The 27,977-nt window shown below is 47.8% G+C and overlaps 1 protein-coding gene and 2 long non-coding RNA genes across 23 annotated transcripts in view; 2 read left to right on the top strand and 1 right to left on the bottom strand.

Moving 5' to 3' along the window:
• LOC105476270 (PBX/knotted 1 homeobox 2) overlaps positions 1–27,977 on the bottom strand; it is a 330,030-nt gene that overhangs the window by 177,836 nt on the left and 124,217 nt on the right. For 17 of the 19 annotated variants that reach the window (XM_071076013.1, XM_071076011.1, XM_071076010.1 and 14 more), the window contains one exon: positions 20,700–20,770. The exons of 1 other annotated variant lie outside the window; for it this stretch is intronic. The gene's annotated coding sequence lies outside the window, so the exon portion shown is untranslated. Of the gene's footprint in view, positions 1–20,699; positions 20,771–22,460; positions 22,480–27,977 lie in introns of those variants that run through there. One more of the 19 variants, XM_071076016.1, reaches the window with a different exon arrangement.
• On the top strand, positions 1,611–18,798 carry LOC105476267 (uncharacterized). Of its 3 annotated transcripts, none has more exons than XR_011611260.1 (5): positions 1,611–1,678; positions 1,900–1,955; positions 3,805–4,027; positions 5,544–5,750; positions 18,467–18,798. It is a non-coding gene; the product is annotated as an uncharacterized lncRNA (long non-coding RNA). The 3 variants fall into 3 exon arrangements; XR_011611259.1 differs by lacking the exon at positions 18,467–18,798 and adding an exon at positions 7,956–8,092; XR_003016773.2 differs by lacking the exons at positions 3,805–4,027; positions 18,467–18,798 and adding an exon at positions 7,956–8,092.
• LOC105476266 (uncharacterized) lies at positions 20,721–21,428 on the top strand. Its single transcript, XR_983993.3, has 3 exons — positions 20,721–20,803; positions 21,053–21,107; positions 21,257–21,428. It is a non-coding gene; the product is annotated as an uncharacterized lncRNA (long non-coding RNA).

Below are 27,977 nucleotides of genomic sequence, written 5' to 3'. Positions count from 1 at the left end.
CTGGAATAAAATATTTTCTGTGGCTTCTCAGTTCTGGAAGTTTCACCCTGACGTTCTGGGAATCAGCCTGGAGTCCATCCCCACCATCTTCCCAGCAGGCTATGTTCCCTCATTTCCTGAGATTGGAGAACTCAGGCCCGAGGAGCATCAGAGGAACAGTCCTGGTCTTTCTCTATTTCTTTTACTCGTGATTCCACATTTTGATGAAAGGAGGTCATGGAGCCCTCCAAGGGGATACTGGTGAAAACTGAGGTAGCCTATACTAGATGCATGACTTCTAGCTGTGGGCCAGGGGCTGGGAAGGGTAGAGACTGTCTCAGTATTGATTACCTTTATTTGGAATGCTGAGCTTGGGAGACTGGTGTGTTGGTGCTGGGCAGAGTCTCTCCAGAACCATGCTCATTTGGCAGGGCGACTTCCAGAAATGCACAAAGCCTGTCCCCCACCTTACCCCCCACCACCTTCAAACAACCACCCTGTTACTCTCTAGTCAGTCACCCTGAATGTGACTTGGACAGCTCTTGTCTCATTCTGAAAATATCTGGTTCATTTGTTTATTTATAGTTGATGATCCAATCCTTTTCCCCACTAATACAGAAATTCCTTGAGGGCCGGGGCCTTGTTGGTGCCATTCAGCAATGTAGCCCCAGTGCCTGGCATGGGACAAGCTCTCCATAAGCATTGATTGAATGAAAGAACAAAATGCCCAGGTTGCTCCCATAAGAGCCAGGGTCAAGGGCCTCAGGACCCACTGTCATCCCTGTCCTGCCTTTGTCAGTCTCATCCTGGGGGTGGGCTGGGCTCATCTCAAATGCCCAACCTCATGATATGAGTGAGGCTGGAGCTCAGGGCAACGAGGGGTCTTGTGGCATCACGGAAATGCTCCTGGAGTCTGGAGATGTCATGGAAATACATAGAGAACAATGGAAACACGTAGAGAACACTCACTGGGTGGGTCCAGGCACAGCTCTGAGCCCTGGGTGTGCGTTCACTCGTTTCATCTTCACAATGCAGATGTTTGATCCTGCTAAAGCCACGAACCAGCCAGGTGGCCAGGATAGTCACTTTCCCTTCTAGGCAGCCTTATTTTTTCATCTATAAAATGGTGGTAAATGGGCATTAATCTGGAATACTTGCTAGACAGCAAACTCTGAAAGGACAGGGACTGTGTATCATTCACTGTTGCATCCTCAATGTCTAGCACAATGCCGGTGTGTGGTAGGTCTTTAGCACATGTTTAGGAAGTGAGTAAAGTGATTTTCCATTTAGATCCATTCCAGGATTCTAAGACTTCTTACCCTAAACCATCCACTGTTCAGCAGTGTGCAGGCCACTTTCCATCCCCATCTGCTGTTTCCAAGAGCCCCTTGGAACCTCAGACTTAGAATTCAGCTGGACACTGTCATGAGTGTTACGGAAGGTGAGGCGGGAACAGGGCTCAGCTCTGGAGCAGGAGGAAAAGAAGGTTGGCTAGAGCAGGCAGGGGACGCCATGTTACTCACCTGTACCTGGGGCTCAGCTGTGACCCAGCTTGGATGACAGGCAGTGTCACAATGCGCTTGTGATCCCCTACACAACCTGTGCAGGGTACAGGTATTCAAAACAAGCCAGTGAGTTAGGCGGGTCAGAACTGATTGTTCTCTTCATTGTGCAGATGTGAAACTGAGGCTCCGAATGGGTAAGCCACTTGCCCAAGGTCACACAGCCATTTAGTGACCAGATCTCAAGACCAGGACTCCTGGTTCAGACCTGGGACTGCGTTCCCTTTTTTTTTCTCCCCTCGCTGACCTCAGGCTGATCCCACTGGGTGAGGAGGGAGCTGCTGAGGAGGTGGCACCAGCCCCTTGGCAGGGAGGTGGTGTGGGTAGAACCTCCAGGAACCCCATTTACCCTTTGCAGCCCTGGCAAATGGCCATCAGTGCAGCATCTGAGATTCAGGGACATGGAAGCCATTGGTGAGTTTTTACACTTGGAATATAAAAGAGATTTTTTTCTTTGTAAAAAGTGGTTTGGAAATTGCCCTGGTGCTAAATTTTTGCTGAGGACGTCAGATGTGTACACCTCTTCCCTTCAGTTGTCTAATGGCACAAGTGGTTCGCATCTCCATTTGTTTGTTTCCTTGGTGTGTGCGCTCTTCAGTCCCTGGGAGCCGGAGGAAGCCTGGTGTTACATAAGCACCTCATCAGGATAAACATCCAGCCAGACGCGGCTTCCTTCGATGCTCCCACCCAGGAGGAGCACTTATCCCAACCCCCACACTTCCCCAGAGTGCAACGAGAGATTTGTGTTCCTGACAACTGCCCCTTATTACCAAGTGGGCCCCTGGGAAGAGCTGAGTCCAATCGGGGGCATATCTAGACACCTTGCTGCTCCTGTGATGAAGGGAACCAGGGGGTCCTCTTTGACTCCGACCTCCAGGGTCCCTCCTGAGCATCCTGGCCTCCCTAATAGCATTTATTTATTCATAGAAAGCCCACTGTGTGCCAGGCTCTGTGCTGGGTGCCAAGGATAGAGAGGAGTGAGCCAGCATCCTTCCTTGGGGAAACCCAAGGTAGAAATGAGGTGACAGCCATGCCAAGGAATCATGACAAATCAGCAGAGCTATCACTGAGAAATGTACAAAGTCTGGGAACCAGGGAGGAAGGAAGTCCTAGGTCCACCTGGGGCCATCGGTGGCATTTGCATAGGACCCCGAAGGACACGTGCGCATGAGGAGCAGCTAACAGCAAGCGGAGGGCAGGGCCAAGCCACCCTCCTCTCCTCCTCACTCACACCCAAACACGCTCTGCCAGCAGGATTCTCTCCTTCCTTCTTTCATTCTGAGAAGGCAACTGCCACAGGGCAGGCCCAGTAGCCTGTGTACTTCTCCCTGTTTTGCCTCTGTTCCCTCCTCTTTATGACAGAGAAAATGATAATATCTACGTGATAGGACTGGAAGGCTATCATGCAAGTGCTTCAAAGAGTGTCTGGGACAAGAGTAGGCCCTGATAAATGTGGAAAGTTTTATTACAATTTTTATTGCTATCACCACCAATGGTGCGGGCAAGCTTCCAGGGACCCTAAGCAAATGCCTCAGAAGCATAAAGATATTTTTGGTTGTACTTAAATTCTTCACTTCCAACCCAAACATACCAGGAAGGGCCTCCCTACTCGTTCTTGACTGTGCAATAACAACTCCCTTAGAAGAGGTAGTCTTTGTCCCTGGGAGCTGCTGGTGAACACCCGAAGCCCTTGGTATGAGTTGTGTTGCCTGGGACAGAAGTTGGAGCCAATCGGTGACCTGCTCAGCTGACAGCTGACAGCATCCAGGTGCTTTTAAGAACTCGACAGATGCAGCTGTCTACTACGCTCTGAAGGAGTGAGCTGATGCCACCTGCAACCCAAAGGTCGGGTTGGTAGAGGTCCTGTGGTGACAGTGACCGAGGTGGGCAACGTCTGCTGGGATTTGTGCCTGGTCATCCCACAGCCTGGGGGAGCTACAACGACCTCTCATTGGGTACCACACCTTGTCCTTGTTTTCAGGACCCCACCACTCAACATTCACCAGCTGCCCAAGTCAGAAACCTAGAGCCCATCCTTGGTGCCCCTCTCCCTCCCGCCACTCCCCTTTGTGAGCCTGCCATTTTTCCATCTGAAACATCTCATACAGGTACACAGGTCTCTCTCTCCACTGCCTCCGGCTTCAGGTGGGTCATCATAACCTCTGGCAGCAGCTTCCTGAGAGGTCTCCGTGCCTCGTTTCTTTTTTGCCTTCCTCCAATCTATTCCACATATTGAAGCAGGGTTCTCTTTTCCAAAACACAGATCTGGCCAGATCAATCTCCCGCTTAAAACTCTTCCACGTCCTTCAAGACCCTCCAGAGTCTCCAGCCCCAGCTTTCCCCCAGCCTTTGTCCCACAGGATGCTCCTGACAGGTGGAAAGTTTTGCATTTCACCTCATCAGCCAAGCCCTCTCTGGCTACCAGGACATGATTCACGAAGCTCCCTCTGCCTGGAGTCCCTCCACTCATTCCCTGGCCACTTCAGGTATCAGCCCTGATCCCACAAGGTTTCACGAGGTGCCCTCCTTACTGCTTGAAGAGTGCTGTGGCCTTGCCTGTTGGAGGCACTTAACATATTGTGCTAGAGGTGCCTGCTTACTGTTAGCTCTGTCTATTTGCCACTGTTCTATAAGCTCCAAAAGGCATGTCTCTAACCTGAATAACGCCTGAACAGAGTGGGCAATGGGCAGGTGTTGAATGAATGACAGTAGAACAAATGAATGAACAATGAAGAGATAGGATATACAAACTAAAAAAAACTTGACTGATACAAAATAACACATCATTGAGGCCATCACCACAGTGGAATCTGAGCATATAATGAGGAGGTAGAGACACAGGATGGAGGCATGAATCCATTTGGGGGTTGAGCCAGCAGGAACAGAGCAAGAGAGGATGGGTTGGGAAACAGCAGAAAGGCAGGCGGACCTCAGAATCGACTGCCCCTTCCCCTCCTTCTCCCCTACACCCCCTCTGTATAGATCTCAGCTCGCTGAGAACAGTCTCATCAATAAAGGGACTTACATTATTTCATAAACTTTCTTTAAATTAAAATCCAGGCAACGCACACACATACACATACACCCCACAGACATCTTTGTCGCTGAAAAGTTGCTCCCTATAAAATAAAAGAAGCTGTTTAAATGTCTTCCTTCCAAGCTAGCCCCACAGAGCTGGAGCTGAGAATACATTAGCCTTTAATGAAGTGAGACTCTCATCTTCCAGGAGACACCTCATTTAGCGCAATTGTTTCAGAGCCATTACAGAAAGACAATTACAAGGAAGCGGGGAGAGTAATTGGAAATGCTGGCAGGAGTTGGGCGAAATGATAATAAATAAAAATATTCAACCTAATAAGCTTCCAGGAGGGGGTGGGATGAAGAAAATCAACATAATTAGAACTGAACCTTAGCAAGGAAAAACAGACAGCAGGGTGGCAAGTGTTCAACTTGTACAGGAAGAAAGAAGAAGTCACATGTCTCCCGTGATGACTCGGGGGCTACAGGCCGCTGGCCCCCTCCAGAAGCTGCCGGGGGGCAGAGGGGCGCCTGCAGCCCAGAGCCTGTTGGGCGATCAGCATATGCTTTTCCCGGTGACAGAAACCTGGGTGTGTGAAAAAGGCAAGCCCAGCCTGGCACAGACGGGGTTCCCCCCTATGCTGAGGGGAGGCAGAGGGAGGAACCTGGGCCCAGCCCCATTCCGCCCTGCCGATCTCCAGTTGTGCAACTGTGGGGAGGAGGCCTCAGCTTTCTGAGCCTCAGTTTCCCCATTGTGGGAAAAGGGAGGCGGACTGTGAGAGCTATAAGTGCTCCATCTATGTTCTGTGGACACCTGCAGTCTCCTCCAATAGGTGTGTCTTCCTCTCATATTCAGTCCTTATCTGGCAGGTCACCTCTGTAGTTCTGAAATTTCAACACAGGAGCCTAGAAGTTAAGCCTAGTGACTCAGCCTAGACGCCCTCGATATAAAAATCATTCCTGACCTCTCTCTACTTTCCCCAGGGAGTAGTGATCCCTCCGGACTAGCGCTAGGCCCAGGTCTTGCCAGTGGGGCACAGCTCCTGCAACACAACGGCATTTGTTGAGAAGTCTGCCTCTCTCTAAAAGGCTGTGCGCATCGGAGCTCTTGCAGAGGAGATGATACGAGGCCTGGGACTTGTTTCCAAAGACCCCCAACGAAGAGAAAGGGCTGATAGCTGCTGAAGCTGGGTAATGAGTACACGGAGTTCGTGATCTACTGTTCTCTTTTTTGAAATCTGTTTGAAAATTTACATTACAAAAATTTCTTGTTTAGTCATTTTTGTTTGTTTTTGAAAAAAAGGAATATACATAACTTGAGGTGAAGGACCTCAAATTTATCACTACAAGTTGGGCATGGTGGCATGCATCTGTAGTCCCAACTACTCGGGAGGCTGAGGTGGGAGGGTCATTTGAGGCTAGGAGTTCAAGCCTAGCCTGGACAACACAGTGAGACTCCCATGTCTAAATTTTTTTTTTTTTTTTTTTTTTGAGACAGAGTTTTGCTCTTGTTGCCCAGGCTGGAGTGCAATGGCGCAATCTCTGCTCACCGCAACCTCTGCCTCCCAAGTACAAGTGATTCTCTTGCCACAGCCTCCTGAGTAGCTGGGATTGCAGGCATGTGCTACCACACCCGGCTAATTTTGTATTTTTAGTAGAGATGGGGGTTTCACCATGTTGATCAAGCTGGTCTTGAACTCCCAACCTGAGGTGATCCGCCCACCTTGGCCTCCCAAAGTGCTGAGATTACAGGCATAAGCCACCACGCCCAGCCAAAAATTTTTTATTTTAATTTCATTACTCCAGTTCCTATCTTAGAACCCGGTATACAGTAGGCACATACAGTTGTTTTTTGGTATCTGTGTGGGATTGGTTCCAGGATCTCACTCGGATACCAAAATCAATGGACGCTCGAATCTGTGATATGAAACGGTGCTGTATTTGCATGTAACCTACACGTATTCTCCCATATACTTTAAATCATCTCTGGATTACCCATAATACCCGACACAATGCAAATGCTGTGTAAATAGTTGTAATACTATATTGTTTAGGAAATAATGACGAGAAACAAGTCTGCACATGCTCAGTGCAGATGCAGCCATCCATTTTTCTTTTCTCCAAATACTTTTCATCTGCTGTTGACTGAATTCATGGATGTGGAACCTATGGATACAGAGGGCTGACTATTCTTGTTTATTTGCTGCACCAGGGTTCTCTAGGTATACCATTTAGAAGTAAATCACTGAGGACCAAATCAAAGCCAAGTTTAAAACTTTAAAAGATTCTCCAATAGTATCCATTAGTATCCAATAATATCCATTTAAATCAGTATGAGTTCAGCCACACGTATTTGCAAATGCCTGCCGTGTCCTAGGACCTGGGGATTCCCAGGGGAATGGGATCCCCAGATGTTTACAAAACTCTACCAGTAAAGATTTACAATGCACCCTCAAGATGTACACATATAAACATGTGTGTATATGTTATATATTATATATAATATGTAGGTTATATATGTTATATATACATATATTATATATGTTATATGGATGGAGGATCACTTGAGGGCAATTCAAGTCCACCCTGGGCAACATAGTGAGACCCATCACATAGGACACACCATATACTGGTACAGTAGTGTGGCTGGTATAAAATGTATATATTATAACATATAATATAAATGTATTATATATAACATTTGTATATATATAACTGGGATAAATTGCTTATCCCAGTCCTTACTTCCTAGAAATGACAATCTATAATAAAATATATATATTTGTATATATATAACAAATGTAATATATGTAACATATAAATGTATTATATATATAACATGTTATATATACATGTTATATATATAATACATTTATATTATATGTTATAATATACACATTTTATACCAGCCACACTACTGTATTATATATAACATGTATTATATATAACACATTATATATAACATGTATTATATATAACACATATAATACATCTATGTACTATAAAGAACACACATCATATATGTATGTGTGTTGTATATAATATAGGTCATATATATCATATATATCTTATATATAATACATCTATATTGTATGTTACAATATATACATTGTATATAAGCCACACTACTCTACCAGTATATGATGTGTCTTATAAAACACATTTCAAAAATAGAAAGCTAAGTAAAATAAGATTTTTTAAAAATACAAGTAAGTAAAGTTGCAAGATTTTCTTCTCTTATTCCAATGGCCCATCTTGCTTACTCTGTTTTGGAGACTTTGCCTGTAGAGTATCAGTGTCCTGGGACCTGACAGAGCTGCTGTGCAAAAGTAATTCCAGTCTGCTCAGTATACCAAGCAGAGAATTTAACACCTGTTTTTCTTTTGCTGGCCACAGCATCTAGTTTCCAGTAACTAGTGACAAATCGCCTTCAGGTTCATTAGAACCCTGGAGAAGAAAGCTCCAAGCAATGGATGAGAGAAAAACTGAGACACCTCCCTCTGAGACAAACAAGAAATAGTCCTGTTCATTTGTTCATTTGGGAAACATCTATTGCAAATTCAGCACTTGCCAAGAGCAGGCCAGGCTGAGCGAGGACTACAGAAGCATCAGCCGTGGACCCTGGACTGACATGGCCCAGGGGAAAAGGATAGACACAGACATACCTGGGATGGTCAGTGGCAGGAGGTTCAGGCCAGGGGCTCTGGGAGGAAGAAATTGCTTTCCCCTGAAGGATCTTCTTAAGAAGACTTTGTGGAAGAGGTGGGATAAGAGCTAGGGGGATGGGAAGAATTTGGCCACGTGGAGAGCAAAAACAGACTGTGGGAGAAAGAAATGTCCTTGGCAAAGATACAGGGGCAATACATTAAGGGTCATTCTTCTTTGCCTATCCTTCGTACCTCTGGAGATCACATATCCTGAAGCTGGGTGGGGAGAGAGCAAATCCTTACTAGAATTGCAAGTAACAGAGACATGGAAGGGCTCTCAGCCTAAACACCCTGGAAATTAGAGAGGGAGGCTGCTGCTCTGACAACCTCTCTTCAAGCATGCTAGTGAAGGAGGCTGCTGAAGTTGTCCAACAAAACAAGCATTTATTGAGTGCAAAAGGCTAACGAGAGGGGAAGGCATTCCAATGCCCAGCATTCTTTTCTGCTGTGGAGGGACTGGGCATGATGTGCCCTGCAGGCAAGGCAGAAGAGATGACCCCAGGGCCTGTGCTGGCTCTAGGACATCATACTTTGACCTCTAGTGCCCTTCACCAGAACTAGGCACCTCTGGTAGAGACAGAAGAGAAACCCAGGGTGAGGAAGAGTCCCAGGAGGATGCTCAGTGGGCACTGTGCACTCAAGGAAGATGAGCCCAGCACAGATGTTGTCACAGAGGCACTCCTCATCAAGAAACTGAGTTCCAACCAGGTAAACACGGTGTGTAGAGGGCATTCTAGGCAGAGAGGACCTCGTGTGGATAAGCAGAGAGGCACAAAGGGGCACAGAAACCCAAAATCCTGCTGGGAAAGGCAGATGGTTCTGGGATCTGCCAATTCCAAAGAAAGCAGAAACTTTTGGGGTCTGGGAGGAGACAAGAGGCCCTGGGGGTCGCTTTCAGGCTGACCCTGCTGTGCCTAGCACTGGGTACTACACACATCCAGTGCTTAATACGTGCATTTTTATTATAGATTGTCATTTCTAGGAAATAAGGACTGGGATAAGCAATTTATTCTTACAAAGCCCCAGGCAGTGCCACACGCTGAGATGCATTTATTAAAGTCTTTTGAAGAGAGAGGGAGGAGAGAGAATGGGAAAGTGAGGAGGGTGAGCTGAAGCAGGGGTTGCCCATCCTCACCTCCACAGCCTCCCTAATGCCCAGGATCATAGCACAGGGCCTAAGAGGGGAAGGTAGACAGGAGCTGTGGAAGAAAAAGCAAAATGCTCAGTGATGTCCTGAGTCCTATTCTACGGTCAAGCATGCCTAACATTTCCCTTAATATTCCCAACAATCCTGTGGGGTGAGATCATTATTATTCTTTAATAGATGGAGAAACTAAGGCTAAGACATGGTCATAGCTGGTCAGAGGGAGGAAGTGGCAGAGCAGACATTTGAGCTCAAATTCAATGTCCCTCCATTGTACCATCTTCCTCCAGATGCTGTGGTCTTGCTTAGACCACAGGGCAAACTGGGGAAGGGGAAGGCAGAGACGAGCACCAGTAGGGTGTCCCAGGAATATTCCTGCTATGGTTTGAACATTTGTCCCTTTCAAAACTCATGTTGAAATTTCATTGCCATTATGACTATATTAGAAGGCAGCGCCTTTAAGAGGTGTTTAGGTCATGAGTGTGCCACCTTTACCACGGGAGTGGGTTTGTTATTGCAGGAGTGGGTCCCAGTCCCTCTTGCTGTCTCTCTCTGGCCCTCTCTTTTGTCCTTCTGCCATGTGATGCCTCCTGCCATGTTGTGACAGAGCAAGAAGGCCCCTGCCAGACACCGGCACCTTAATCCTGGACTTCCCAGCCTCCACAACCGTGAGAAATAAATTCCTGTTTACTATAAATTACCCCATCTCAGGTATTCTGTTACAGGAGCACAAAACGACAAAGACACCTCCTGGCTGTTCTTCCTGTTCCCTGGACATCTCTAGGTAGAACCCCAGGAATTGGTGAGGTTCTTCTTCCTGAAGTCTGGGGTCCACAGTAGACTCCTATCCCCTTTCCACCCCAGTTTCTTGCTCCAATCTCATTTTACATTTTACATCTAGAAAGATAGCACTCACCCTTAGAGTCCTGGGTTCCAGTCCAGCCTGAACTTCAGTTTCCTCACTCAGTACTGAGAAACTCAGTAACCACTAAGGTCCCTTCAGCAGCCTACGAGCCTCTCCTTCACTCCTCAAACTTCTTTTCCTTTTGCTCCCTGTCCCATCCCTCAAAACCCAGGGTTCCCCTTCTCCTGGTGAGTCAGCAGCAGCCTGAGCTTACCCATCATAGGTCCCCAGAAGTCCCAGGATAAGCCATCTTAATGGGGCAGGCTAGGACCAGGGCCACTGTACAACCTAGCCAGGGCATGCCGGTCAGGGGATTTGGGGAGGCAGCACCATTCCTGATTCAAAGCCTAGTCCAATTGCTTCATTTGAGAGAGACCTCCAAGTGCAGTGGAAAGCACATAGTCTTTGGCATCATGCAGACCCAGGTCTGAATCCCGGTGGCTCTGCTTTCTAGCAGTGGAACAATGAATGTGTTGCTTGGCCTTTCTGAGCTCCAGTCCCTAATTCATCATGACTCAGAGGGCTGGTGGAGGGTGACCACAGACAGTGCATGTGAAGCACTTGGCACAGGCCTGTCACACAGCAGAAACTATTCTCTGATGCCTCCTAGACTGGTATATTAGTAGGATTCCTAAAGTATAACACTTAACAGTCATGGGGATCACATGGCATACGGGAAGAGAAGCTGCCAGCCATGCTCAGCTAGCCACCAAAGCTGAGTAGTTTCAGGATAAAACACACACCTTTCAGCATGGAAGGGCTCCCCCAGGGAGAGTCCCAGATAGGTCACTTTAATTTGATACACTTTTTTAAAAATTGGGTTTAAAGTCATAAAACAGCAACGGTGAACTTCTCGTGCCTCTGCAGGTACATGGTCCCAGGTGGGGAGTGGCAGCATTAATTAAATTCACCCAGTCTTCCCCACGAGACCAGGTGGTCTCAAGCCCAGACACCACCCACCGTGTGGTCTCCTGCACCAGGAAATGGGTCCTCCCAAGTCCCAGCCTGGCAAAGGATCCACTTTGTAGACCAGTCTCACAAGCGCCCTGCCCTCCCCCAGATGCCCACCCCAACCTAGCCTAATTCGGTCCTAAGTATTCCTAAGGTGCCTTCCAATTTCCCGCTGTAATAAATGGCACAGAATGCAAATGGAGGTGGATGTGGGACACAGATGTTTGCACTAATTTAATTGAGGGAACACCTTGGATTAAACACTTTGCAAAACACTCACAAATAGGTTCAGTGCATTTGGTAATGAAAAGCCTCCCAGTCCCCTGGCACTTTGCTGAGGCTGCCTGGGGCTGGGAGTGGGAGGGCAATGGGGGGAAAGGCCCAGAACAGGCAAGACACAAGATGCCTCCAACTCAGGGGGAAGGCGAGGGAGCCAGGTACCTGGGAGGGTTTATAGCAGATTCTTTGCCAGCTGGGGCCAACCCCACCAAGAGACAGATCTGGAAGGGTTGGAGATAAGCGGAGGCAGTGTCTGCATCCCCAGGTGAGAACTGCTCACCTCGAGAGGTCGGCAACAGGCAGATGCCTCTCCATTCTCAGGACGCAGATCCAGCATGTAGGCCTTACTGCCCAGCTGGCTGAGGGCCAGGCACCCACCTACAGGGCACTGGGGTCCCCAGACCCTGTGACCCCGAGGAAGATTAGCCTCGCTGACATTTGGAGCATGAGGTTGGTTGGGAAATATCTCAGAAATGTGGGTGTGATTTGCAAGGCAGTACTGATCTCTCTGCAACAACTTCTTCCTTGCCTTCCCCTGTAGCTCAGTGTGCTTCAGAAGCTCCAATTTTGTGCGGTTACCAAGCTCCGACCCTTCCCTTCATCTTTCATCCTTCCATCCGTTCATCCACTTGGCTCTGGGGCTCCAGCGATGAGTGAAGCCCAGTACCTCCCCTGGCAGTGCACACTGGTAAGGCAGGCAGGCATTAAGAGTCCCAGGTACACTGTGATAGATTCCCTCATGGCAGTAAACTTGGTAACCTGGGTGCCTGGAAACAGTGCAGCAACTATGGCACAAGAGGTGAAAAGACCAGTGGAGAAAAGGGCAAAAAGTGTCTTTGGCAGAGGGAACAGCATATGAAAAGATAACGAGGCATGGAGTCCAGACAATGGCAGAGACTCAGGAAGACCATTTCCATGGGTCCACTTGGGGGACAGGTGACTTAACTGAAGATGGCCCATTTTCCCAGACTCATCTTCCCACCCCAGGGACGGTCCACCAGGAAGGGGAGAGGGCAGGGGCCTCTGGGCTGAGCCTCCAAGCCCTGAAAGCTCCCACTGTTGGCCAAATCTAGAATCAGTTCCTATAACCATTGCTCCACAAGTCCCAGAGTTCAAATCAGGCCTAGATGATTTTACATTCCTGAAAACAGAATCCTCAATTTTCAAACACAGTGATCACTTCGAGTGTAATAACCATTCTAGTAATAACCTCTTATATTTGTGCAGTGCTTTATAGTTTATAAAACACTTTCACATATCTCTTTTAATCCTCCACCAACAACCCTTCGAGAAAGAATAGGAAATATTATCATTCTTGCTTTCTAGATGAGAAAATTAAATCCCAAGTTCCCAGCTAAGTAAATAACAGAACCCAAGTCTGTCTGACACCAAAATGCACACTTGTTCAATCCTTCACTTATGCATTGCATTCACCGAGCATTTGTTGAGCACCTACTGTATATCTAGAAACACTGTAGGCTCAGTAGAGCATGATGGGGACATTAGGATGATTGCAAGCCTAGATGAAGACATAGGCCATGGACAGACGTGCCCCAACAAAGAACAACAAGCAGAGTACTAAAACTCAGAAGCCAAGAAGGAGACAAAGGCACTCTCCTGAAAGACCGCCTCGCTCACACACTCACACACAACCCGCCCTCCCCTATCCCTGCCCCACATTGCACAGGAAGACCTGAGCCATTTCCCCTGGGCTGCTCCATCCCCAGCATGGAATGCAGACTCCTCCACCCCCGACATCCCCCCACTAGCTGGGCAGCAGTCCAGAACCAGTAACCAGAGGCCACCCTGCAGGGCCTGTGCACCACTCAGGCCCCCAGCACATGCACACACACACAGGCAGGTACACGCCGGCATCCCAGAACATGTATGAACCCTGGGGTCCTGGGGAGAGAGAGTAGGGCAAACTCCCAGAGCAGTTTAGCTTCCAGCAAGGATGGATGGGTGGATGAGCGGGTAGGGGCATGAACACGGGAGACTGGGAAGTATAGGAGCTTTTACCTCCCTACAGGTAGATGCTCCTGGGGTTCCTCAGTGGGCCCAGTTACAGACCAACACTGCCTTGTCCTCCGATGACAACAGGTGAGCCTCAGTTCCCTCTGCAAAAATAGTACCCACCTCATATGTGAGCATGTGCGAAATGAGACAGTGACACACCAAGCACAGGGCCCCCACATAGATGGGGAACCACAGATGCTCCTCCTTACCCTGTGAAATGAAGGTAATGAATGGATGGGCAGCTACCTCTTCATGGTCTCAGGAGAAATCAGTCTCCTGCCCCACCCGCCCCCCCATCCCCTGCCACCTTCACCATCCATCCTGGAGCTTGGGGGCTTAACTGGAGAGTGCCTCTCCATCACTTCACCCTCTTCACCTTGAATCATACATTCATCCTTCATCCTTTCTCTCTCTTTGTTGTTGTTGATGAAGTCTCACTCTGTCGCCCAGGCTGGAATGCAGTGGCACAATCTCAGCTCACTGCAACCTCCGCCTCCGGGGTTCAAGCGATTCTCCTGCCTCAGCCTCCTGAGTAACTGGGATTGTAGGCACGCACCACCATGCCTGGCTAATTTTTGTATTTTTAGTAGAGACAGGGTTTCACCACGTTGGTCAGGCTGGTCTCGAACTCCTGACCTTGTGGTGGGCCCGCCTTGGCCTCCCAAAGTGCTGGGATTACAGGTGTGAGACACCGCGCCAGGCCCATCCTTTCTCTTAATCAGTCTTGTTGGGTGCCTGTTATGGCCAGGAACGATTCAAGGTATTGGGATTGAAAGAAGAATGGCATTCAATGGTTCACTTGGATAGATAGACTAATAATTGTGTTTGAGTCTTGTGATGGTCTACAGGCAAAGGAATGCAGCAGCATAGGAATCAGGGAGGCAGGGAAGGCCTGTAAGGAGGAAGTCACAGAGGAGATAGATGAGCAAGGGCTGCCCAGGCTGAGGACAGTCCAGATAAGCAGCATGTGCAAAGCCATTGAGGCATAAAAGTACACAGAGTATTCGTCAGGGGAGATTGAGCAATCTGGCGTACTTGGGGTATCAGCTGTAGGAGTGTGCCTGTGCATCTGAGTGTCTGTATTTACAGGGATGGGGAGCAGCTGCAGGGTGAGAGATGAAGTTAGAAAAGTAGACCAGGGTTGAACTGTGGAGCTCATGGTCAGCCAGGCCAAGAAAGCTGAACTTCAACCTGTGGATAGCAAAGAACCACTGGAGGTGGTCCAGCATGGGGATGGCATGGATGCATATCACAGCAGCATTAATTAGGCTCCAGCTATTGCAAGCACAGTGCTAGGCTCCTCCGGATACAGGAGGCTCTCCTTGGCTAGCTCTGTTGATAAATGAGTCTAACAAGGTATTTTCCTCTTTGATTCATGCAACTATCCCTGGAGAAATGGCTAGCTTTGGAGCAATTTTTCCTCTCTGAAGAGCCAGCTTGGCTGGCTAACTGTGAAGGCAAGAGGAGGGGATCCTATACCATCACAACACTCCCCCACAGCCAGGGATACTGGGAGCAGTGCTTGGAAGCCCTTCAGAACCTCCTTATAAGCCTCCCAGTTCTCCCTCTGAGGATTTGAGAAGAACCTGAGAATGGGTAATGGTGGAAGTGACACGCACCACAGAGAAAGAAAAAAGAGGGAAACCTTTTCGGGCTGGACAAGGATTTGGAACTGCATTTCAGTGGATGAAGAAAGGAGATTTGGGTGGTGGCAGCCACCTTGCAGCTTCCAAACTCTGCTCAAAGCCTCTTGCCCTGCTTGCAGCAGGAAAGGGTCTCTCTCTTTCCATCTCTTCTCTCTCCTGCCTCCCATCCCTCCTTCCCAGCTACTCTCCAGAAAGGTTTATGGAGAAGACTCCAAATAGCCCCCTCTCCTGCAGGCATAGTCACACCAACTGAAAGGAGATTTAATTAGCAAAATCTCGTTAGGCAAACGAAATTATCCGTAAGACAATACTCTTCTGGACAGGGGGTATGATTAAACAAAGCCATTAATTGAGACAGTCGCCTTGGCAGCTCCCCGATGCATTCATCACTGGGCCCGCTCCACTCGGCCTCCTTGGGCCAGGGGAGCAGACTCTTTGCCTCCTCCCCTGCCTGGTCCACCCCCTCCCCACTCCATCTCACTCTTCTGGGGTGCCTCCAGTTGGGGCTGCAGACCTCGGCATCTCATCAATCGGCCTCTCTGCCGCCAGATTCCTGCTAAAGTGCCTTGATTGCATAATGTCTATTTGCATAATGTAAATTGCAATCTCCTAGCTCAGGAGGCAGGAATCACAGAACAGCCATTATTTTTTACCACTCCACAAAAATTCCACATTTAGAAAGCAGATTTGCAGCTTGGAAAGCCTGAATCTGAATCCTCCAGAAACGCCATTAAATCACACCAATTAAGCCGGACCAGCGAAAAGCCCCTGTCACTGCTCTCTACACACTCAAGGACTACCAGCCTAGACAGAGGCCATGAGAACCTGGAGGCTGGGGCCACGGAGCTGGGAGCAAAGCTGGAAGAGGCAGGAAATTCTGTTTGATAAACCTTAGCACACACCCTTCGAGCATAGGTTCCCATCAAGATCTGGTCGAGTGGGGTGGATCGAGTCTGTTGTTTTTACGCTCGTTGCCTGATTTCCTGTGGGCACACTGTCTGACTGTCTGTAGATGCAATCTACGGAGAAGAGAGTACGTGAAGAAGAAACCTCCACCTTTCCCAAAGGTAACAGGAAGATCCAAAGTGTTTCACATGGGGTAAAACATCCACCCTTTTAGTGGTTCTTTAATGACCTTTTCTGTCTCCTTCCAAGTCCCCTCCAGGCCACTGAAAGAAAAAATGAAGACAAACCCTACCCAGGCCAGACTGGCCCGGCTGGTTTCTGAGCTCTTTTTGAGAGCTGTTTCCTTACGGGTCACTGGGGTGAGGGGTGAGTTACCAGGTCTCTGGAAAGGGGGCATTCCCTTGGACAGCCAGCCAGGATCCCAGCTTCTCTGCAGCAGTATACCTGGCTAGTGTTTTGCCTCTTTATTGCTCATTCAATATTCATTTGTCAAAGGGCAAGATGCTAATGTGTATTATTAAAATATCAATAGTTTATGAGTGAACTTTTATGGAGAGTACAGTTAAAGGCAAGATTCTTGACCATCTCTGTCAGAAGCAATGGAAAGGAATAGTCTTTCTTTCCAACTCCACTTTTTATTTATTTACTGGGTGAGTGATGGCTGGAGCCTTAGTGAGTACCTATTGTATGCCAAGAATGGCTCCAGATACGTGCACATGCTGGATCGCAGTGAGTCCTCACAGCAGTCCTGAGAAGTATATACAACCCCATTTCCATTCCAGAGACGAAGAAGCCAAAGGCCAAAGAGATGTGCCCAGGATCACAGGGGTGCTAAGGCTGGGCTTCAAACCTGATCTTTGTACTTCAAATCCAACATTCTTTCCCAAGCTGGAGCCTTGAAAATCTAAATGATCTTTATGTCTGTTTCCGTCTGTTTCCTTCACGTACCCAAATTAAATGTTAGCTTCCTGACCTAAGTTTCACAAAAGGGGACAGAACAGGAAACCATTCCGTACTTTCACCTAGACTCAACTCTATAAAGTAGGCCCACTTAGATATATCTAAACAAGTTCCCAAAATCTTATCTGCACATTTAGAATCTTAGAAATGAAGGTAACACTGGGGATGATGCCATCAGAATTTCCATTTACAGAGGAGTAAACTAGTATCACACAAGAGAACAGTATAAGTCTCAAGTATAGAGAATCCTCAGTTGAATTTCAACTCTGTTACTTCCTAGGGTATTCCTCTTGTTCTCTAAGCCTCCTCTCCTCTTCTGTAATAGAGATAATAACAGCATCCCATAACACAGTGTGAGGGTTCAGTGAGAGAACGCACCGTTAAGTGCTTAGCATAATGCCTAGTATGTAGTAAGTGTCCAATAAGTGGAAGAATCCAAGACTCTCCCGCCAAACTCCAGCACTTTTTATCAAGACCAAGTCCCCTCACCCCTCTCGTCCCTGCCCCCTCCCCTTCGGTGTTAGCGATTCTCAGATCTCAGCCCTTTGGGGATACGGGCTGGTTGTTTCTCCTCTTTGGTAGCTTGGGCTTTTTTCTGTCCCCTTAAGTCACAACAAGGCACCCAGGATTTAGCTGCATCTGAGTCAGAAAAATGGCAAAGGAAAGAAACTATAGTTCTTGAAGGGCACAGCCTCCCCAGGACATAATATGTGGCAGACGGGAAGGAAGGAGAGCAGGGGATGTGAGGTCAGCGAGGAGGGGCTGCCCCAAATTCCCCAGCTACAGCACAGCCCCTTAGAGCATCTTACATCCTAATCTTTGTGTGAAGCCTACCCCAGCTTGGAAGTCCATGGGGATGGTGGTCCAGGGAGCCCTGGATGTGAATGAAGGGCTCAAGGCTTGTGGAGTCCTAGCTCACAGTCTAGGACTCCTCCAGACCTGACACTTGAAGATGTGGGTCACAGACCCAACTCAGTCTTGCTGAGATGGACGCTGAGGTCCAAGTTTCTACCAGCTGCAGGACCTGCTAACATCAGCATGGCCTGCCCAGGAAGGAATCCTTGCCTGGCCTCCGCGGGCCCTTTTGACTCAAACATTCTGTGAATTAAGGGATAGTTTAATTTATCTAAGGCAGGGGGTTCTTTAGCCTGTCTTTCTAGGGTGAACAAATCACCCCCAAAGAAGGGTTCCTTTTATTCTTTCTGGGAAATAGATGAGGCTGTGCTATGCCAGACCACTAACTTGATGAGTACTAATTGTGGTAGACTGTATTCTCTAAAGACAACTGCAACAAGATACATCCTATTCCTCATGCTGTTCTTTCAATGTGATGTTGATCCTCCTTGGAGAGATGGAGTGGGGGTGGTATTTATGTCCCCTTCTCTTAAACCTAGGTGAACCTTTGCAACTGCCTCAGTTGAGAGAATGCAGTGGCTGTGATGCAGCTTGCCTTCGAAGGGTAGGTAATAAAAGGCAACACAGCTTCCACTTGCCTTTTGCTGTCTCTTGAATGCTCACTCTTGGAATCAAGCCGCCATATTGTGAGGAAGCTCAGGCTACATGGAGCTGTCACATGGGTCTGGCCAAGACAGTCCAGCCAATCTCTCAGCCAACAGCTAGCATCAAAGCCCAGAATGATGACAGAACAAGCCTTTGGATGATTCCAGCATCTAGCTTTTGAGCTGCCCCCACTGAGATTCCATGGTGGCACCTCATGGCACAGAAACAAGCTGCCCCACCATGCCCTTTCTGAATTCCTGACCTGCAGAATAAATGATGTTAAGCCATTCTGTTATGGGTGATTTGTTACATAGCCTAGAAATGGGACACCACTGGAATTAACTTGGAATATTTGCTGTTTCCCTCTCAAATCCAGCCCTCACTGGCCTTGTCTCTGAAACCTCAGACTTTTAGACTCTTCCCTCTTCAACTGGTCCCTATCACCCTGAGCCTGCCTCCCCGTCTGCTCTTTTTCCTTTCACTCCAAAAGGTAGGATCCCCATGCCTGAGGCCACCCTGGTAAACCACTCCCTGAAAGGTCATTTGAATCTTTCCATTTCAGAGCCCTGAGACCTGAAGAAACCTGTGTTTCCTGGTTCCTCTCTGTAGGCCCAAGACTGTGTCCCTGCCAGGGAGCTTTCCTGGGTGTGGTGGCCAGAGCCGAGGTGCCCGGCTGCCCTCAGGGATCGGGGGGATGCGCAGGCCTATTTCCCCCCACGCTCTCAGCTCTCATTAAGGTTCACGCTCAGCTTGCTCCTCATACTTGACTTATGAGGTCCCTCTAACCTCCGATGCGAGGAGACATCGATTCTCACAAAGGTCATTATCTTCTAGTCTGCCCCTCCGCCCACCCCCGCCCTACCTCCTAGGCAGGCTTTCCTGGAACAGGATGGAGGAAGGTACCCTTCCCCCTAAACCCTGGCCTGGAGATCTGACTGCTCCTCAGCAGGGCTGCAGAGGAGGTGCCCTGGGAGCCCAGGCCCGTCAATCACAGAGGCGACCGGCGCTGAATCGCAGGCCATTAGGCGGGAGGGCCGGCGCCCTGCTCACTCACCAGGCAGCCATCGGCAGGATGTTAGCCGATCACAGGGCGACCATTCTTATGATTTATTCAAATACTCATTACAGTCAATCTATTTTTACACAGAGGTGAAGATGTGCGCTGATAACGGTTAATCATTTATAATTCCATGGACTGGTTGGAAGCCAATGTACTATCAAAGTCGTGGCGGCAGCAGCTCAGCCTCAGGTAGCCCCATAAGGAGGGTGGGGAAACTGCCCGCCCAGGGCAACTCAGTCATCCAGGTAACCCTTACTAAAGAGCGAGTAGGCTGAGGGTGCAGTGGGCAGACTGAGAAGTAGGAATCCTGGACTTTACCTGCCAGGAGCTCACGGCCTCGCTGGAGAGGGCATGGTAATGTGACAGCCAGAGGTGGGGACGGACGCAGGGGACACAGGCAGGGGCAGCGTGTGTGAATGCTGCGGAATTTCAGACAGGGAAGAGATCGCTTCCAGCTGGCATTACCAAGGAAGGCTCCATGGAGGAGGCTGGACTTAGGCCGGGTCCCACAGGTGGGTAGACTTTTGCCGAGTGGGGAGAACCAATATGAGCAAATAAGCCTAAGTAAGAGGTCAAGCTTTTACTGGGCTGATGGAAGGGAAGCGGTCAGCAGCATTTCCTTTTCCCTCCCTCATGCCTCCCCAGAAATAACCAGATGTAAAAGCAAGTGCAGGCTATAAACTTGGCCCAGTTTGAGGACTGATGTTGCCACTTCCTCCCCTCACTGCCTCCCAAGCTCAGCCCACAGGCGATAGTGGCTGGGGTCTGGGTCGGCCTTGCAGACTCAACAGCTTCCTTCTCTGGCACTCATGACACATGTAACACATCGAGTCCACCTTAATGCACAATCAATATAGTCTAATTAAATAGGATGTCATATTACAGGGCCTCTTTGTCACATTCAGACATAATCTAATTAGAGCTCCACTGTATTTTATATTCTGACTAGCTCTTTGTTGAGTGTTTCTCTTGCACAATGCATGGCTGTTAAAGATCAGGTTCAGGGCTGGTCTTTAACCCCTAACCTTATTGAGTCAGCATGGAAAACGCCAATCAAAGTTACTTACAGTTCACAGCCCCTTTTCTAGTGAGCGGCATGGAGGATAGAAAGCCTCAGAAGTCCTGCTCCAGACTTCACCTGCCAATGAAAGAAAACATCTTTATAGACTGTGTAAGATGCTGCAGAAGTGAAAGCCAGGGTGGGGATGGGGGTAAACCCAGAGGTGGGTTTGGCTCAGGAAAAAGGCCAGGGCTGGCAGCCATGTGCCCGCAGTGCTGAGTGAGAAAGCTTCCTAGCAAGGGACTCCTGGTGCAAAACCATTATTGTTTAGAGACCTAATCAGGGCAGTGAGAGGTTCACGCCCTCCTCTACCTGCTTGGTGCCTCCATTTCTTAGGACTTGTATTTCCCTTCCCTATAGGGCTACCAGAGGAGAGAAAAGGCTCATGGTTGTCAAGTGCCCTGAGCTGACCAAGGTAATAATCATTTACGGGTGCCTCCTACCTATTGGAATACCCCATGCAGGGGAACAGAGCAGAAAGGCTCCTATGAAACTTTGCAATCTAGACAGGGAAGGCTGCAAAAGGCAAGCAAACAACAACACTGACCCTGTTGTCTCCTGCAGGAATATGAAAGTCTTGCTGCAGACGAGAACTTGCAAGTAAAGGTGAAGAGTCCAATAAGGCAGGAAGAAAAATGTGCATGGAGAAGAATGATGGGGCAGGACTGGAAAGATAAAAAAGTCTGCCTGCTTTTAATTCTCTTTCTGGAGTAAAACAATTTTGTAAAAATAAAAATCGTCAACACATATTTATCAGTTGTCTGCTCTGTGATCCACACATGCTGAAGCAGCAGAAATAAAATCTATGGGTTCTGTTATAAAAGCACTGCCTCCACATTGCTGGGGAAGGGAGATCACCCACATAAAAGAACCCCCAATAAGGCCAGACTGTATACAAAGTTGTGCTAAAGTGTACAGAGGCGATGCCTATTCTCTCTCCACAGAGACACGAAGTCTGCAAGAGTTGCAGCACTCAAGGGGTTTTCATGAGGAGGTGGAATTTGAATGGTGTCTTGGTGGACCGGACAGACAAGAATTGGCTGGTGGGAGGGAGGGAGAGGGCATTCCAAAGAAGGGGGCTATCTGAGCAAGGGCCAAGGGGCAGAAGAGCATGGATGGTCCTGGGATGATGCAGAGACTTGTCTGCCTGAAAGACACTAGAGGAGAGAATAATGCCAGCTCAGCAAGGTGGGGCCAGAGCATTCGGCGGTTTCAGTGTCAGGCAATAGAGGGCAGGCTAGCCTGTGGGATCACAGAGACATGGAAGGTTGTTCAACAAGGACTTGACATAATGTAAACCCTCACATGTCCCCGCCCTCTTTAGTACTTTCCCTTTAATTAAGACAAGCAAGCCTTTTTGGAAGAAGGTGGAATTTTAGTTAGAAGATTCAGGGATGGGGTGTAGTGAGATGTGCTGAGGAAACCAAATTGACTCTCTTGTTCATGATGACTTCCTTGAGGCAAAGGCATTTCCTCCGGGGCTGTCTCCTTACACCTGCATGATCAAGACTCGTAGCTCATGGATATGCCTCAGAGGCAGGACCAGACCACTGGACTACAAACCATTGAGGAAAAGGACCATGTCTTCTGCATCTTTCTATCCCCAGAACCTAGCAGAGTGCCCAGGATGTGCTGGGTTCTCAATAAATATCTGCTGAAATGTTGAATGGTGGACTCTTATCATTCCAACCAGAGGCCACTACCAGCACCTCAGAACCAACCCTCGCCTGGCAATGGGTTCCAACTTGTATTATTCTAAACTACTTACATATTACTACTGAGCATGATATGAGCTTGGCACATGAAGTCTCTAGATTGAATTACATGGAGCTGTATGTTCTATCCCTGCCCTCTGGGACTGTCCGTCTGAGACACCTGTGACTTGAAAGAAGATATGGCAGACTTTCCGGGTGCACATGATGAAAAGCTGAGAAAAGCAGCTACTGTGCTGGAGGGATAGATTCAAGATTGTTAGAAAACTTTTAGCAAGCTGAAAGAACAGGCCAAAAGTGAAAAGTCCATTTTTCCTTTACTGGCTTTTATTTCTTTCACAGTAACATCATGACAACTACAAATGAAATAATTTTGAAAATAAAGAAAAAATTCCCATAATCTCATTACTCTAAACCATAAAATTAGTATATCCTTCGTCCACATGCAAACCCACTTTTTTTTTTTACAGACTCTTTTGTAGAAAAGATTTGACAGGAATATATATACCAAATCCCACTCTTATATTTAAAACATGTATTGAAAAAAAAAAAAAACAGAATGGGGTGACCCAGTTTGAAAAAAAATAAAAATAAAAGACTTAGATTATTTGATTTAAATCCAAGCTCAAAATGAGCCAGGGTGTGATATTGTTGCCAAACTCACTAAATGTGATCATAGCTTGCAGTAATAGCCATATGGTACCCAACTGAGGGTTGAATGATCTCCTCCACTCTGAACTTACCAGTTTGTATTAGTTCTATATGTAGTTTTAGCATATTTTAAGAACTTTGACAATGATAAGTAGAAAAGAGAGGAGAGAGAAGATGTCTAGTGGTTAAATTGTGGGTTAGAAGTCTAGTGGTTCAAAGGATAGGCTCTGGAATCACACTGGACAGGCTTCGATTCTGGTTTGACCATGGGCAAATTACTTAATGCCCCCATGCCTGTTTTTCATCTATAAAATAGGGCTAATGCTAACTCCTCCTCTGAGGGTGGCGGTGAGGATGAATTACTTAATATACTGGAAGGTTCTTAGAACACTGCCTTACACAAAATAAACACTCGCTGAATGTTAGCTATCTTTCCTGTTGTGGCTGTTTTCACTATTTATTAGGAGGCCATGAGGCAGAAGATAATGGAGAAAAAACTAGAGATGTATCTTCCTTGTCCCTTTCAACCACTGGTCCTTGCTCTAGTGACTAAAGCAATACAATCCTTCTCCCACATGGTATTCCTCCAAATATTTGAAGAAACTATGTGAGACGGGGACTGTGTTGCTCTAGAGGATAGGATTAGGACTAACTTTAGATGTTAGCGGAAGCCAATCTGCAGTTCAACACAGGAAAGAATTCTCTGGCAATGAGAACCATCCAGAAATGAGCGAGGCTTCCTTGGAAGGTAGTGAACTCCCAACACTGAGAGGAGAATCCTGCACTGGGTGAGAAGCTGCTCAAAGCATGTTTCCCCGATTTGGGTTTCAGCCATCAGTAAAGTGTTGAACAGCATTCGAAGACTGATAGTGTTGACACACTTGTATTTTGATAAAATATTAACAGCATCTTCTCTCACCATCATTTCATGAAATAATTCAACTCCCCCAAAATAAAGAGTGCAAAATCTCACAATAAAGAGCCATCCTTTGAGAAATACAGCATCATTTTTCTCTCTCTCTGCACACATACACCTGTGTGTGTAGGCACATGCAGTCTCTACACACTGTACTTATGTTTCACTCATCAGTATGCACCACTGAAAAGGTCTTCCTGGACTGGCACTACCCCATGGATGCCTGCTGGGGAACCATCCATGTGCCTCATGTTTTAGGGCCTTCAAAAGCCAGCTGTCTGTGATCCACGCAGGCAAATAATCATGGCGAAGCCTTTCAACTGTGCAATAATGCAACCAGAATTTGAACTCAGGCTTGTCTTATTCATCGTGAAAATAAAATGGAATCATAAATGAGATTGGCAATCCACATTTATAGATATGAGTGAATTTATGAAATGGTAAATGAGGAGGGAGTTGGATGGTCATGCTTATTTGGAAAAGAGGTGGGGAGAGGGATAGAAGAAAGCTTCCCATAGGAGGTAGCGTGATAGAACTTGTCTCTGCATCCTCAAGGATAGCTGTGCAGGCATCTATGAAGCATACCCAGGTAAAGAGGAAGACGAGCTGGGGGTTTAGCAAAGCCATAGGTCTGACACAGAGAGCACCAGACCGGAGGCCAGCCAGACACGGGTGCATGCCCTGACTCTGTTATTAACTTACTGTTTGATCTTGGAAAAGGAACTTTAATCATTGTATGCCTCAGTTTCCTCATCTGCAAAGTGATAGAGTTAAACTACTAGATCTATGAAAAAAAAACTACATCTGACAATCTCTGAGAGTGCCCAAACTAACCCTTCAGGGAGGGCGCTAAGTCTCTTGCTAGCACGGTATATCATTGAGGTTAAGAGTAAAGATGCTGGAGTCAGTTTTGGGTTCAAGCCAGACCCATCATTTACCTAACCCTAGCTTCTATGAACCTCAATTTTCTCATCTTTAAAAGCATGCTAACAGTAGCACCTTTAAACGAGATGGTGCATGTACAGCATTTTGTGCAATGCCCAGGACATATTAATAACTTAATTAAGAAATGGCTGCAACTCAATAGGAAAAAGAGAGGCAAATCCAGAAGACTGAGGACTTCCGCATTCATCCTGCTGCCCATGACACGTTTTCCTATTCTTTCCCAAGCCAGACTTTGGGGATGGGGACCAAATTGTGACAACTCCTTCTTGAACACCAAGAGTCTCTCTGGATGCTCCTGTCCTCTGCAAAGCCCTCTGTAGGCCTAAAAGCCAAGCTTTCAAAAGAGAAACAAAACTTGGGTGGAAAAATCTGACTGAGATAGGCCATTCCAGGAGCAAACACCTGATGGACCATTCGTCCCTCCAACAGCATATGTGCAGCTCCCACCATATCTCACTGAGTCCCTGCTCTGTTCCACCTCTATACCCTCATCTCCTGACAATGCTTTGCAGTTGCTTACACTTGTTCCATGAGGTTGTCAGTCAGGCACTGTGAACTCTGAACAGCAGGCTCTAAATGACACAATAGCCGCGTAATTAAATAGATATAATTACCTAGTGCTAACTTCTTGGCTCTGAGACTCTTATGTATCCAGCACTGAGGGTACTACACAGCTTTCCACAAAGCCCAGTGGGCCTGGATGCTAATTCCACACTAGTCCTCAGCCCCGTGGACCACAGGCAGTGCTGGGCACCCAGTTGCAAAGGACCTGGAAAGGGTCCCTCTGTGACACTCCTCAGGCCCTGCCCAGGCCAAGTCTCAACTCTTGGGCCTGGACCTGTCAGTATAAGTATGAACATGAAGTCCTCTTAGGAATGTTGGCACTGGTGGGTTAACCTTAATATTTATCCCATATGGGAGAAAGAACTGGACACACTTATGACCTTTCTATGCTAGGCAGAAGCAAGCAATTTACCCTACAAGCCTGGGACAGAAAGACTCACATACACTGAGTGGTGTGGGCTCACAGAGTGGCCTGGTCTCAGCAGAGGTAAACCCTCGAGCATGAGGGTGGGCCTGCTCACAGGCAAGCCTCCCTAGCCCCATGGACATCCTCTGTGGTGCTAAAACACCAAGACCCAAGACTTGCTAATTCTCCCTCACAAGAATCGCTGCTCTTCTACCCATCCCATTGGCATTGACCCAACTCTCCTTGTCTCCAGCCTCAATCTGTTTTTGCCCATCCACCCTACCACCCCTGCCCTGGGAATCTTTCTAAAACACAATTTCAATCATGTCCACGTCTCCCTTAATACCCTTCCATGACTCCTCGTTGACTGGCAGAGGTCACCAACTAGCAGCCCCAAGGTTGACTCTTGCCTGTCCAGTGTTTTTATAAATTCTGCCAACATCTAAACCTTGTGAAATTTCACATTTAGAAATCTGGATTCCTAACTTTTCTCCAGAAATTGTATGGCCTAACCATGCCAATTCTGCATTTCCACATGTCGATCATTGGATGACATAGAGTATCAGCGGCCTCCTTTTAACTGGGCACATGTCCTCCTGTTTGCCCCATAGAGAGAAGGCAGGTGTTGCCCCCGGAAGTCTCGGGGACAGACACCTAGAGGCTGATTGACGCTGCCTGCTGAGCAGTATCGGGTTCAAGGTGATAGCGTGGGGATGGTGGGGGCGTCGCATTATGTTCTCAGCTGTGCCGTACTCAGCTGCGGGCTGGAGGAGGAGGGCCAGGAAATGCCAGCACTGCTCCCACATGGACCCACCAAGTGTCCCTTCCTCTCACCTGGGCAACTCCTCCACTCCTAGTTGGGGAAGAGCTGGGGAAAGGTCTTACTGCAGTTTCCCAGGAATGCCAGTGGCCAGAAGGCAGGTGCTGAAGGCCTCCCTTCATTGCAGACACTTTCCCCACCCCCAACTCTGTAGCGGCTGCACCCCCTCCCTTTATTTCCATCCCACTCCTCCTATCAAAGCCCTAACAGCACATATTTTGTTAATTGTACAAACCTAATGGGGGAATGCATTGGCAAAAAAGGGTAATGGCCATCAGACCAGCAATAAAACAAAATTAATGGCCCATAGGAAGAAATCATGTCCACTTAATCCTGGCTCTGAAACTCTAATAGAATAATGGAATACCAACCGAGGGTTTTTTCTCTCTATGCAGATTGCTTACACCATGTTAATCACTTGCAAAGCAGGCCACATACCACTCCAGCTCACATGACCCTCCAGGGACAGTAGCAGACCAGAAACATTCAGTGCAAGGCTCATTACTGACATGGACCATGCAGCAACACCTTCCCTCCCTCCCCCAGGTGACTCCAGGACAGCCAGTGTGGGGTGTCATTGAGAGCCATCAGGTGTGGTGGGCCGGAAAGCAAGACACATAAGACCTAATAATAGCAAACATTTATTGAGGGCTTACTATGTGCCAGACACTGGGCTTGCTGAGCCCCTTCTATGGACTGCATGACTGCCACCCATTTTCATCCTCTATCGCTGCATGGTGCAGTCAGGTAGCCAATGGCCACGTGTGGCTTTTAAAATTCAAATTCTAACTAATTAAAACGAAATGAAATGTAAATTCAGTCTTCAGTCTCACTCGCCACATTTCGAGTGCTCAATAGCACACGTGGCTAGTGGTTGTGATACCGGACGGCTCAGACAGAGCATGTTTCTGTCATCATGGAAGGTTTTGCAGGACTGAGTTGCTCTAGAATGTTAAGGCTATTGTATCTTTTTTGTTTAACTGATTTTGAAATAAAGGAGGGGACAAGTGCAGTACGCTACCCACGGTCGTGCCATGCCACTGATACATGGCTGAGCTGGGTTCTAACCCTCGTCTAACCCAACCTAGCTCCAGCCAGGACCAGCAATGGGGGCAGCAGGGGGCTTCCTGAGCCTTTCAAGCCTGGTAGAAAGTCTCTTCTGCTATCTGTGGCTCCCCCGGGGCTCTCTGAGAAAGTGCCTTTTGCGGCAGGTGCCACAGACCCAGTAACGTCAGTAATTGCTCAAAAGGCGTTAGTGAAGAAAATGAATA

The sequence above is a fragment of the Macaca nemestrina genome, chromosome 12 (assembly GCF_043159975.1).
Source record: "Macaca nemestrina isolate mMacNem1 chromosome 12, mMacNem.hap1, whole genome shotgun sequence".
Taxonomy (NCBI): Eukaryota; Metazoa; Chordata; class Mammalia; order Primates; family Cercopithecidae; genus Macaca; species Macaca nemestrina.
Note: the sequence above shows the minus strand (reverse complement) of the source record. Positions and strands in the feature narration are given on the sequence as shown.